This window comes from Heterocephalus glaber, unplaced genomic scaffold (genome assembly GCF_053883595.1).
Source record: "Heterocephalus glaber isolate CG9 unplaced genomic scaffold, H.glaber_assembly_v1.0 deba00001523, whole genome shotgun sequence".
In the NCBI taxonomy this organism is placed as follows: Eukaryota; Metazoa; Chordata; class Mammalia; order Rodentia; family Bathyergidae; genus Heterocephalus; species Heterocephalus glaber.
In genome coordinates this window covers 10,826,425-10,839,724 of record NW_028258327.1, presented here as the reverse complement: position 1 = coordinate 10,839,724, position 13,300 = coordinate 10,826,425, and the positions used below count along the sequence as shown (strand labels likewise).

Here is a 13,300-nt window from a genome sequence, read left to right as displayed (position 1 = left end):
AATCAATAAACCTTTACCCAACCTTATCAAAACAGGAAAGAAAAGGTGCAAATACATGCAATTAAGAATGAAAAAGGTGAAGTCACAACAGATCCAGCAGAAACCCAGATGATCATCAATACCTACTTTGAGAACCTGTACTCCAATAAAATGGAAAACACAGAAGAAATGGGCAGATTCCTAGGTACATACGAACTGCCAAAGTTAAATGAAAGAGATATGGAAACTCTAAACACTCTAATTACAATGAGTGAAGTTGAAAATGTAATAAAAAATTTACCAACAAAGAAAAGCCCAGGTCCTGATGGCTTCACTGCTGAATTCTACAAGACATTTAAAGAAGAACTCTTGCCATTACTCTTCAAACTCATCAAGGAAATTGAAAGGGAAGCAAGCCTTCCAAATTCATTCCTGGAAGCAAGTGTTACTTTGATTCCAAAACCAGGGAAAGACCCAACCCAAAAAGAGAACTACAGACCAATCTCCCTAATGAACATTGATGCAAAACTCCTCAACAAGATACTGGCAAACAGAATACAGAGTGTCATCAAGAAGATCATACACCCTGACCAAGTTGGATTTATCCCAGGGATACAAGGCTGGTTCAACATTCATGAATCAATAAATGTAATACACTATATTAACAGAATCAAGGAAAAAAATCATATGATCATCTCAATAGATGCAGAAAAGGCTTTCGACAAAATCTAACACCCATTCATGATAAAAACCCTACAGAAAATTGGAATAGAAGGTCTTTATTTCAAACTGATTAAGACTATCTATGAAAAACTAACAAGCAACCTCATACTAAATGGTCAAAAACTGAAAACTTTCATGTTAAAATCAGGAACAAGACAAGGATGCCCACTATCACCACTCCTGTTCAATAAAGTTCTGGAAACATTAGCTACAGCAATTAGAAAAGAGAAAGAAATAAAAGGAATAAAGATAGGAAACGAAAAAGTTAAACTGTCATTATTTGCTGATGAGATGATGCTTTACATAGAAGACCCCAAAAACTCCACCACAAGCCTTCTAGACTTAATTGACAGATTCAGTAGAGTAGCTGGATACAAGGTCAACACTCAAAAAACAATAGCCTTCTTATACACAAATAACAGACTGATTGAGAGATAAATTAGGGAAACAATTCCTATTACAACAGCATCCAAAAAAATGAAATATCTAGGAATCAGTCTAACAAAGGAAGCAAAAGACCTCTACACTGAAAACTACAGCACTCTTAAAAAGGAGATTGAGGAGGATATAAGAAAATGGAAAGACACCCCTTGTTCCTGGGTAGGAAAAACCAGTATAGTGAAAATGCCCATACTTCCAAAACTTCTATATAGATTCAATGCAATGTCGATTGAAATTCCAACAATATAATTCACAGAACTAGAGAAAACAATCCAAAAATTCATTTGGAACCATAAGAGACCTAGAATAGCTAAAGCAATTCTAAGCAACAGAGACATGGCTGGGGGTCACAATCCCCAACTTGAAACTGTACTACAAAGCTACTGTGATAAAAACAGCATGGTACTGGCAAAAGATCAGACCTGAGGATCAGTGGAATAGATTAGAAGATACAGAAGCAACTCCAGACATACTCAGCCACCTCATCTTTGACAAAGGAGCTGACTACCATCATTGGAGGAAAGATAGCCTATTTAATTAATGATGTTGGAAAAACTGGATTTTAACCTGCCAAACATTAAAACTAGACCCATACCTATCACCATGCACTAAACTAAGATTGAAGTGGATTAAAGATCTAAATATTAAAACAGAAACACTAAACTTGCTGGAATATAAGTTAGGTAGAACTGTTGAAGACAGTGCCATAGGAAAAGACTTCATGAACAAAACCTCAGTACAACGGGAACTAGCAGAAAGAATCAACAACTGGGATCTCATCTTATTAAAAAGCTTCTGCACTGCAAAAGAAACCACCAACAGAGCTAACAGACAACTTACAATGTGGGAAAAATATTTTAGCTGCTGTACCTCAGACAAAGGACTACTATCTAGAATATACAATGAATTGAAAATAATCAGACCCCCCAAATTCAAAGACCCAATTCAAAAATGGGCATCTGAAATGAACAGACATTTCTCAGACAAAGAAGTAAAAGGAGCAAAGAAATATATGAAAAAATGTTCAACATCACTGGTCATTCAAGAGATGCAGATGAAAACAACACTGAGATTCCACCTCACCCCACAAAGAATGGCTGCTATCAAGAAATCAACCAATAACAAATGCTGGCGGCAGTGTGGGGAGAAAGGAACCCTTCTCCATTGCTGGTGGGAGTGCAGGCTAGTGCAACCATTGTGGAAATCAGTATGGAGATTCCTCAAAGAACTAGGACTAGAGGTCCCATTTGACCTAGCTATTTCTCTGCTGGGTATCTTCCCCAAAGAATTAAAAGAATCATACCACAGTGATATATGTGCACCCATGTTCATAGCAGCACAGTTTGTAATAGCTAAAGCTTGGAAGCAGCCCAAGTGCCCATCAACTGAAAACTGGATAAAGAAGATGTGGTTTTTTTATAAAATGGAGTACTACTCAGCCATAAAGAATGAAAAACTAGAGTCATTTATAGCTAAATGGATGCATATAGAGGCCATACTCTTAAGGGAAATGAATAGGACACACGTGTAAATACCAAATAGTTTCACCAGTGTGAGAAACTGGTAATGTAAACAAGGGTTAAAATAATTAAAATGAATAATTGATAAGTTGGAATAGGAAAAAAGGTCCAAAGACTAAGGGGTGAATGGAGGGGAAGGGGAAAGGAAAGGAGGGAAAGGAAAAACTATGAGAAAAGAAAAAAAAATGGAAATGATGTCTATGTAAATAGGGAAGGTTGGAGGGGGTGAAGGGCGCACACGTAATGGGGAAAAAATAACCAAGACACATCATGTACAGGTACAAACACCCAATGATAAATGTAAAAAAATTGTATACCTAAAATGTACCAATAAAAGAATTTATAAAAAAATAGCATACTGCATATAACTAAAGGGCAATGCCCCCAAGGCTAGATGGGGATACAGGCACTTTTATATCTCCAAGACTCTTGCTTTCCTATAAAAGGAGGAAAATAAAGCCTGTTTAGTAGGGGTATCATGATGATTCAAATCTGTAATTAATGAAATATACCTTTGTCCTTTCAATAAATCAGAATTCATTTTTGCTAATCATCATGTTTTCATTTCACAATGTCTTAATCACAAAATCAGTTCATTTAACAAAGCTTAGAGTCAATTGGTCCTGCATTTCCCCAGCTCATACTTGATTGTATTTGGCAGAATTTTACCTAAAAAAAATATTTACAAGACCCAGGGATTTAGTTCAGTGGTGCTGCCACCTGCCTCACAAGTGCAAGGTCCTGAGTTTGATCCCCAGTACAAAAAAAAAAGAAAAAAATTAACATATGCCTTTAGCACTTGAAACAAGGACAGTTTAAGTTTGGTCTGGGAATGGATGGAGTTAAGGTAGAATATTTCTTTTCTCATCCCATCTAAGAAATGACCTTAAATAGAGATTCTAGGAATGTATGTCATTTACTGTATAGATTGGTGTGACCCACTAAGAATTCTTATTGTGGATATCTCATCGATATGTAAATGTTCCTTCAAATCCAACTGTTGACATCTGTGACCACTTTCATGTTTTGAATTCAAGATTTTAAAGGACCAGATGAACATCCTTAAATGAAGTCATACAGCATGGATGTGACATAACAATTGTTACCAATTGTTTCTTGGGAAATGAGCAACAGCAGGAAATGTTAAGTCACATGGTGCAGAAAGCAGGTAACTACCCTGAGTTAGTCTATTCAAATATAAGGCTAGAATTTCCCAAGAAAGAACGAGTAGAGGCCACAGCTCAAGGCTCCTCTCTCCACCTACAAAGAACTCCACAGGTGAGAACATGGGTCTTCATCTCTTTTAGACAGTTCAGCAAAAATGATCTGCAGTTTAGCCATTTGAAACCTAAAATGAGGCTTCTGATAGACACCATAAAACAAAACCAACAACAGATTAATCTAGGAAAGAAAAAAAATCATTGTTTTAGAGAACTTGTTTTATAAATATGCCTCTAATTTGGCCTCATCAGTGGAAATTTCTCCTGTGTGTGTGTCTGTGTGAATGCTGTATATTTGAAACTTTTTAGAGCTTATGTAGATATTTCAACTACTACTAATACTGGCAGAATTTCTCTTTAAGCATGTTCTGGGGAGAATTTGTTACTTGTAATTTTAAGGAGAAATTGACAAGGAGTAGTTTTTTAGCTCAGTAGGAGTCAGCTATGTGCACGTCACAAGGCTTGGAGGAATCAGGGATTCTATTTTTTTCCTACAAAGTTGAAAAGGCCGCAGTTGGGAGAGAGCCGAAGTTGGGAGAGATTCTCAGCGCTGTTCCTTTTGGAGTTGACATATTTACATATCAGTGGGTCAAAAATCGTCATATATTCTTTCATATTACTTTAAGTCATAGGAGCAAACAGCTTTAACAAAAGTAAGTTTTTCCTTCCAAAATGTTTCCTTTGTGTTTTCTTTATGTGGTATTTTTGTCTTACTGAATTTTTTTAAGGATGAAATATTTGTATAAACTTTCCAGTGATTACTTGAGAACTTTTGCACAGCAATTATGTGTATATCTTGAAGTTTCTTAGCCATTTGAACAAACCATTAAAGAATTCTATCTGCCAAGCCTTCTAGATCTCTCATTTGGATGACTTGTTTAAGGAGGCAGCACAGTGACCAGAAAACTCTGGAATTGCCTGCTGAGTTATTGTAATGGTCTTGTTGTGTGAGCCTAGCTTCATTGTTGTAAAAAGGGGAACAGAAGGGATCCTGGGTTTTATTTGGCTCAATTTATTTCAATGAATGATATCATTGAAGATATTTTAAAGCTGTATTTATATTTCCAAAACATATTTTGAAGCAACTTAAAGATTTTTAGAAGTTAATGAGATTCTTGCTTTCAAGAAAAATCTGCTTACTTTCCAGAAGCAGGCATACATACAATAATTCATAGTTTGAAATTTCCTAAGATGAAATTAAAATATTTGTATGTCCTATACACACAGATATATGACACACTACATCTATCTAAAGTGCTGCTTTTTGAAACTGAGGTCATTATTGAGGCAAAAACCATGAATCCCATAAGGATTAATGCTTTCTCATAGTCATACTCTCTTTGTCATTCATTTGAAAAGCGAATGCATTTTCCTCTGCTGTCATTTTGAATCAGAAATGTGGCAACTAAAAAGAATCTTTAATAAAATATATAATTCTTGTACATAAAGAGTAAGAAAATTCTTGGGTCATTTTGGCCAGCATTTCATATCTTCAATAGTACTTGAATTAAATTTCAACATAAATATTGCAATCATATATCATAGAAGATACTTCTTAGCATGTGTGTTATGATATATGCCAAAAGCCATGATCCAAATTGCTTGATGGGGAAGGTAAACTTTGATGACTATTTTCTACAGTTGTTCTGCTTATTCCCATATTATTGATAGTTACTAGCTCTGGGCTGTTCTACCTAAGCAAGAGTAGCAGATTTGTATTTCACTGTAAGATCTGTGATAAATTTACCTCTTATTTTTATTCTATTTTCCAACCACATTTTGAGAAAAGCTGGATTAATTTGGATTTCTTAGGGGAGCCTAGAAACATTTTGCTTATAAAATTGAAAATATGTATTTATCTAAAACATTGTACAGATGCTTTGATTTTTTTAATGTAAGAAACATGATCTCTTTAGAAATGAAAACCAAATACTCGGACTTGCAAGGGAAGTTCTGAATCCAACGTAAGTTAAGTGAGCTTGCTTTCCCATATTATTAAATTATCTTTTTTTCTTTCTATTTTTCTTAGTTACCCTTTAGTACCCTAGAAGGAGTTTTGAAGAGAAGGGGGAAAACAGACTCCTTCCCACAAAAAAATACCTTAGATCCTCTCAAAATGATAAGCTTCGGCATTTATCTTTACTCTGATAGCTTTGGAATCACAGATCCCCTTGAAAATCTGAGATCAATGGACTTTCTTCTTAGGGAAAAAAGAAAAAAACTAGTGAATACAGTGATGGTGAGGTTCATCAAGGGGAAGCCAGTTAAAAATTCTAACATAGCCTTTGTCTTGGGACCCCTGCTAAAATGCCCAGATAATTAATTCCCTCTGCTGTCTGTGTAGCCCAGATAAACAGCTCCTCTTGGCTGTCAGCCTTAGTAGTCATTGTACTCTTATAAAAAGTAAACTATTTTATTTCCTGTAGAAACTGGGGAATTAACTAACTTCTTCCCCCCTCTCAAATCATATACTCATAATATCTCCAAGTTCTCCCACTGCTACCTCTAAAATTTACCTACTTCTTTCTTTGTCACTACCGTTGCCCTGTTTCACCCTGTTTTCTTCTTTCACTTAGTCAACAGTACCACTTTGGTTGGTCCTCATGCCTCTACAATTGTCCTCTTGATTATATAATGATTGATTATATGATGCCTAATTCTTTCTCAGGGAATGTATTCTCAGAGAAGCAGTACAGTAAATTAAAGCCAAATCTCATCAAACTTTAAGGGGCTCAAAATCACCTGTTCGGTTTTGTTAAGATGCAGACTATGGTTTTGTAAGGCTGACTGAGCGTCTGAGTCTTTGCATTTCTAACAAACTCAACAGATGTTGATATTATTGGTCCATGAACCACGCTGAGGAGCAAGGATTTGGAATATGCCTTCTTGTGACAGTTCTATGTGTCTTGTTTTCTCTGTCTATAAAATGGTGATCCTAGGTGCACCTCTTTTAGGTATGGTGTGGTATATTAAAATTACTTGCAACATTCTGTGGCACAGAGTCTATTTATTCCAAGCCAAGACTGAAAATTTTAGCTTGTATATTTTTCTCCAAGTTGATTTTACTACTGTACTGTGCTCTCTCTCTCTCCCTATCTCACTCTCTCTCTCCCCACCCCCACCCCCCCTCCATCTCCATCTCCATCTCTCTCCCTCCTTTTCAACCACACTGAATGTCCATAAGCAAATAAAGAACAGGGCCTCTTTTTACCAGGCCTCCCCAGGTACTGTTCTGCAATTCATTCTGCATGCAGAAGTAACTCACCTCAACCACTCTCAGGTGCTCCATACTCAGGAAGTACTGACCATTTCCACCCAATTATATATATGTCTCCATTTTTGTGTATTCTTTTAATATACATGTATCCATATTGGACACATTATAATCTCATTTCTTTATTTGTTCCCCCCATAAGACTACATGCAAGGCACTGTGATAATTAACATTGAATTTATACCATACTGCATCCCCCTTTACAGAGTGCAGGTGATCAATGAAGAGTGAAGTTATTTATAGACATTTTCAATGACCTATAAAATTAGAAATAGGGACAAGAACAGCTTTAAGATGGAGGCAGCTTTAAGATCCAGTTTGAGAAAAAGATAAATAATAGTTATAATAAATGACCTCTCCAAATGCTATCAATGGGTTTGTGGGTTGGATTGTGAACATGCTAGAAATCATATATATTTTTATAATATATAATAATTATATTTATTATGTGATATATATATGATATAGATTATATATAATTGATTCTATATGATATGTAGAGGATAAATATTTCCTCCAGATACCGGAACATCATCATTTATTGTATCCAGCTGATATTGAGATACTGAAAGAGACTGAAAACAACATGCATGGCACCAAAATGGCTTTTCTCTTATTCTTAGGATAATTCATTTTTATGAATGTTTAGACATATTGGAAGGATACAGTGAATTCAAACCCATAGGAACCCTTTACTAGTCCACATATGATTCTGGGCTAACTCAACCTGAAGTTTTAAATTCTTTAAACAAGGCTAGACAGTGTGAGAGCAACAGTGTGATATAGGAACAGCATCTAAGCCTTGAAGCCTGGGCTGGGCTGAGTTCTCTGTGAACTTGGGCAAGTAAGTTTTGTGCCTTCCTTAAACATAGAATGAAAACATCTTGTAGAATTTTACATTAGGGCTATAGTAACACTGGTCATTTCTGTTTCTTTGCAAATTCATAATTCTGTCTCTACTGAAACTTAACCTATCTCACCAGATTACTAGCAAAGCTTTGAAATATTTCTTTGCTTATTAATTTTACCAGAACAGTGCTCATCAAATGGATCCTTAGTTTTGTTTTTCAGTAGGTTATTTTGAAATGTTTGCCCTCACATTATTTAAGAATATACTTTTTGATATTATTTTTAATTTAATTGCACTTATGAACCAAAGATGGTAGCATGGAAGTGTGTTGAAGAAATGGGATTCAGGGGTTCTTGTTTTTCAGATTTTGTTCTCTTAAATTATCTCTAACAATTTTCATAAGACAATCTAAGTGACATTTCATAGTCACTTGACCCCTAGTACTTTTTTTAAAAGAGTACTAACAGTTCTTCTAGTAGAGTATCAAACTATCATTTTTTGACAGAGCCAATACATACATATATACATTGCTATTCATTTACTCATGAATTAGATCAACTAGAACTAAAGATAAAACAAAGTGTTCAATATTCTTTATGTCATGAAACTCTGTATTGTGCTAATAAAGACCAAAAAGACACCTATGCACAGTAGTTGTTCATCACAAACTTTGACCAAATATTTCTCAGGATAGAACTAATGATGCCTTCATTTTTTGTGTTTTTTTTAAGTTTTCTTAAACTTTTAAAAATTGAGTTTATTGGTACATTTAAGTAAACCTTATGATCACATTCATCATTGAGAATTTGTACCTGTATATGATATATCTTGATTCTTATTTTCTCCCGTTCCTCTACCCTCCCTTCAAACCCTCAACCCCCATATACATAAGCTTTGTTTCCATCTTTTCCTTCTTACTTTCAATTTTTTTCTTTCCTTTCTTTTCTTTCCCCTAACCACCCCCCCTCCCCCCAGTTCTTCTTTCCCTTTGGACATTTTCTTCCTATTTCACAATATCTATTATACATTTTGGTCCTAATTTACACCTTCAATTTCTCACACCAGAGAAATGATTCGGTATTTACACGTGTGTCCTATTTATTTCACTTATGAGTATAGCCTCAAGGTGCATCCGTTTAGCTATAAATGTCTCAAGTTTATCTTTCTTTATGGCTGAGTAGTACTCCATTTTATTTTTTTAAAACAGACATCTTCTTTATCCACTCAACAGTTAATGAGCTTTTGGGATGTTTCCCAGATTTAGCTATTACAAACTGTGCCACTATAAACATGGGTGAGGATATATCACTGTGGTATGATGCTTTTAATTCTTTTGAGAAGATACCCAGAACGGGAATAGCAGGGTCAACTGGGACCTCTAATCCCAGTTGTTTGAGGAATCTCCACACTGATTTCCCCAGTGGTTGCACCAGTCTACTCTCCCACCAACAGTGGAGAAGGGTTCCTTATTCCTGGCAGCCCCGCCAGCATTTGTTATTGGTTGATTTCTTAATAGCAGCCATTCTTTTGGGAGTGAAATTGAATCTCAGTGTTGTTTTCATATGCATCACTCAAATTACCAGTGATGTTGAACATTTTTTCATATGTTTATTTTCTATTTCTACTTCTTTGTATGAGAAATGTCTGTTCATTTCAGATGCCCATTTTTGAATTGGGTCTTTAAATTTAGGGGAGCCTGATTTTTTAAGTTCTTTATATATTCTAGATAGTAGTTCTTTGTCTGAGAAACAGCTGGTAAAATTTTTTTCCACATTGTAAATTGTCTTTTATCTTTGTTGGTGGCTTCTCTTGCAGAAGCTTTTTAATAAGATCCCAGTTGTTGATTCTTTGTACTAGTTCCCATGCTACTGAGGTTTTGTTCATAAAGACTTTTTCTACACCAATGTCTTCAAGAGATCTACCTAACCTCTTTTCCAGCAGGTTTAGTGTTCTGTTTTAATATTTAGATCTTTGATCCATTTTGATTTTAGTTTAGTGCATGGTGAAAGATAAGGGTCTAATTTTAATCTTTGGCAGGCTGAAATCCAGTTTTTCCAACAACATTTATTAAAGAGGCTATCTTTCCTCCCGTAAGGGTATTTGGCTCCTTTATCAAAGATGAGGTGCTTAGTATGACTTAGTATGTCTCGAGTTGTTTCTGCATCTTCTAATTTGTTCCATTGATCCTCAGGTCTCTTTCTTTGCCAGTACTGTGCTGTTTTTTATCACAGTGGCTTCATAGTATAGTTTCAAGTGGAGGATTGTGATATCGCCTGTCATGTCTCTGTTGCCTAGAATTGCTTTTGCTATTCTAGGTCTCTTCTGGTTCCAAATGAATTTTTGGATTGATTTCTCAAATTGAGTTCTGTGAAATATACTGTTGGAATTTCAATTGAGATTGCATTGAATCTATATAGCAGTTTTGGAAGTATGGCCATTTTCACTATATTAGTTCTTCCTACCCAGGAACAAGGGATGTCTTTCCATTTTCTTATATCCTCTTCGATTTCTTTTTTCAGAGTGCTGTAGTTTTCAAGGTAGCAGTCTTTTACTTCCTTTGTTAGACTGATTCCTAGATATTTCATTTTTGGGTATGCTATTGTGAAAGAAATTGTTTCCCCAATTTCTCTCTCAGGGAGTCTGTTATTTGTGTACAAGAAGGCTAATAAGTTTTGAGTGTTGACCTTGAATCCAACTACTCTACTAAATCTGACAACTCTGGAAGTCTTTTAGCATAGTTTTTGGGGTCTTCTATGTAGAGTGTCATGTTGTCAGCAAATAAGAATTTTTCTTCACTTAAATATCAACACTTCTTTAACAGATTTTGAGCATAATTTGCATTTGAAAAAATAATTGTTTGACACTAAACTGTTGTCTAGATTAAGATTTTATTTTTTAAAATGATTTCCAGTTTTATAATTACATTAAACCTACTTATTTGTTCCCTTGAACATTTTTATAATTATACTATCATGGAAGAGACTGGCTTTTGACCTGTAATTTTTTTAATTGAGCAAGTGTACAGTAATTTTTTTCAATATTTTCCTTGTTATCAAAGTGATACATGTACAATTTGGAAAGTACTGAAAAGTATAATTTTAAAACTATAACGTTAATCAAGAGGCTTAACACTTTAGCATATTTTCTTTTAAACTTGTCCTCTATTTTTAAAAATATTTATGTAATTGTGATCACACTGATTATTCTATTCTATATTTTTTCATTTAAAGCAATATTATAAGAATTTCACCATTCCATTGAATCCTATTCCACACCATCATAATTCCATTGAATACTATTCCAAACACCATGTCAATGACTTCTAGTATTGTTTTTAAAGTCATTTAGTAAATAATTGTATATTCTTTCAAGCAATGTGTAGAAAGACCTTTACAAATCCTAATTAAACTTAAGTATACTTTAGCAAACACCCCCCAAAATACAATTAAAGGCACAAAATATACTTTGAAAGTTTAGATCAGGGATCAGAAAATACTTTCTGTAAAAAGTAAGATAGGACATACTTTAGGCCTCAAAACTACTCAGCTATACTCTGATAGCAGCAAAGTAGCCATACACAGTATTCTAATGAATGATAGTGGCTAGGTTCCAATGAAACTTTATTTACGGACACTGACATTTGAATTTCATATTACTTAATGTGTCAGAAAGTATCTTTTTTGGTATATTTTTGTGTCATTTAAAAATTTAAAAGGTTCATTTATGTCCAATTCCATACAAAAAACAGGGAGTGGCTAGGTTTGTCCCTTGCACTTTTAATTGCAGACCTCTGATTAGAGGCTGATTTCAAGAACCCTACCTTGTAGGATTCAAGAGACTTCCATGGACACAATATATGTACATACTTTTAAGAAGAAGTAAATATGTTTTATCAGATGGGAAAGGATTTATTTTGTTTTGGTTTGGTTTGGGGACTTTTTTGTTGTTTTTATGTTTTGTTTTGTTTTTTGCAGTATCAGGGATTGAACTCAGGACCTTGCACTTGTGAGGCAGAGGGGGTGCCACTGAGCTAAATCCCCAGCTAAGCTAAATACCGACAAGGATTTCTTAAACTAAAAATGATTAAGAAACTTGTCTGGGTAATATGTTTGCAAGTACTTTGTAAACCATAAATCCCTTTTAAAATACATTTTGTTTTTCACTTATGATATTATACACTAAATGATATGAAAGGACTGATTAGAAGAAATAAAAATATGCCATAATGAGAATTCCACCTAGGAATTCAAAATCTGAAAATCTAATAATCTCTTTAGATTACAATCTAAAGAGAAAATAGGTAACAAGTTAAATTCTAAAAGGCATTTAAATGTGAATTAATACTTATACTTATCAAGATAATTGGAATATTTATTGTTTTGGTCACTTTTTGGGTTTTTGATTGATCCAACAGTTTATAAATAATGTTATTTGTCCATTCATTTGTTTTTGTTAAGTTCCTTTTTGAACTACAATAGCACAATCAGAAAATAAATCATGCTTCCTAATTTGACATTCTGGTTAATAAAAGTTAGTATATACATAATTCTTTTTCTTTTTTCTTTTCCCTCTCCACACACATACACAAACAAGAAACATAAAAATGGCACCACCTTTATTGTGATCTATATGTAGATTTGAAAATTGCACTTAATCATATGCTTCTGCCTTCAGAATTCTAAAACAAGGAGAAATAAACCCAGGTCTTATGTATGGGTAAAATTTTTTATCAATTTTATTATTGCCAAAGCTAGAGGAGGAAGCAAAACTTCCATGACTGACAAAGCGCTGGCTGTGACTCTGAGCTGAGCTTATGCCTCATGGGGAGAGAACATGTGCGAGACTCCTTCAGGATGCAGGGACGTGGCTCACTCCAAGGAGAGCAGCATGATGAGAGCTGTGCCTTGATGTCTTCAGCAAAGTAGGAGTCAACACGGCTCCACTTCAGAGTGCCCGTCAAGCAATGAAGTGACTCTTACAGGTGGAGTAGAAGGAAGGAGCCAAGGGAGGAACACTTTATCCTCAGAATACTTTCAGAACAGAGAAATTTCTGTCAAAAGCAACAGCACCTAGAGGAATGACACTTACTCTCCTATGATCTTTAATTCAAAAAGGCATTCTTAGTTTGTTTTAAATGTAAGTCATCCGCGGAAATTGTTGAAATGGGAAAGAAAATGTTAGTGATTAGACTGTCATAATTCTGTCTTTCTAGTGTGCTCTTCAGTTGACTGAAGAATATAGGAGCCTAAGTGTATTTGGCAATGTGAGGTTGAGTTTTTAAAGCTTTGACATG

At 34.8% G+C, this 13,300-nt stretch overlaps 1 protein-coding gene across 2 annotated transcripts in view; it reads left to right on the top strand.

Moving 5' to 3' along the window:
• The first annotated feature begins 3,830 nt into the window (after window positions 1-3,830).
• Fhl5 (four and a half LIM domains 5) overlaps window positions 3,831-13,300 on the top strand; it is a 45,564-nt gene continuing 36,094 nt past the window's right edge. The window contains exon 1 of one of the 2 annotated variants that reach the window (XM_004862503.3): window positions 3,831-3,941. The gene's annotated coding sequence lies outside the window, so the exon portion shown is untranslated. Of the gene's footprint in view, window positions 3,942-4,380; window positions 4,537-13,300 lie in introns of those variants that run through there. The other variant, XM_087187964.1, reaches the window with a different exon arrangement.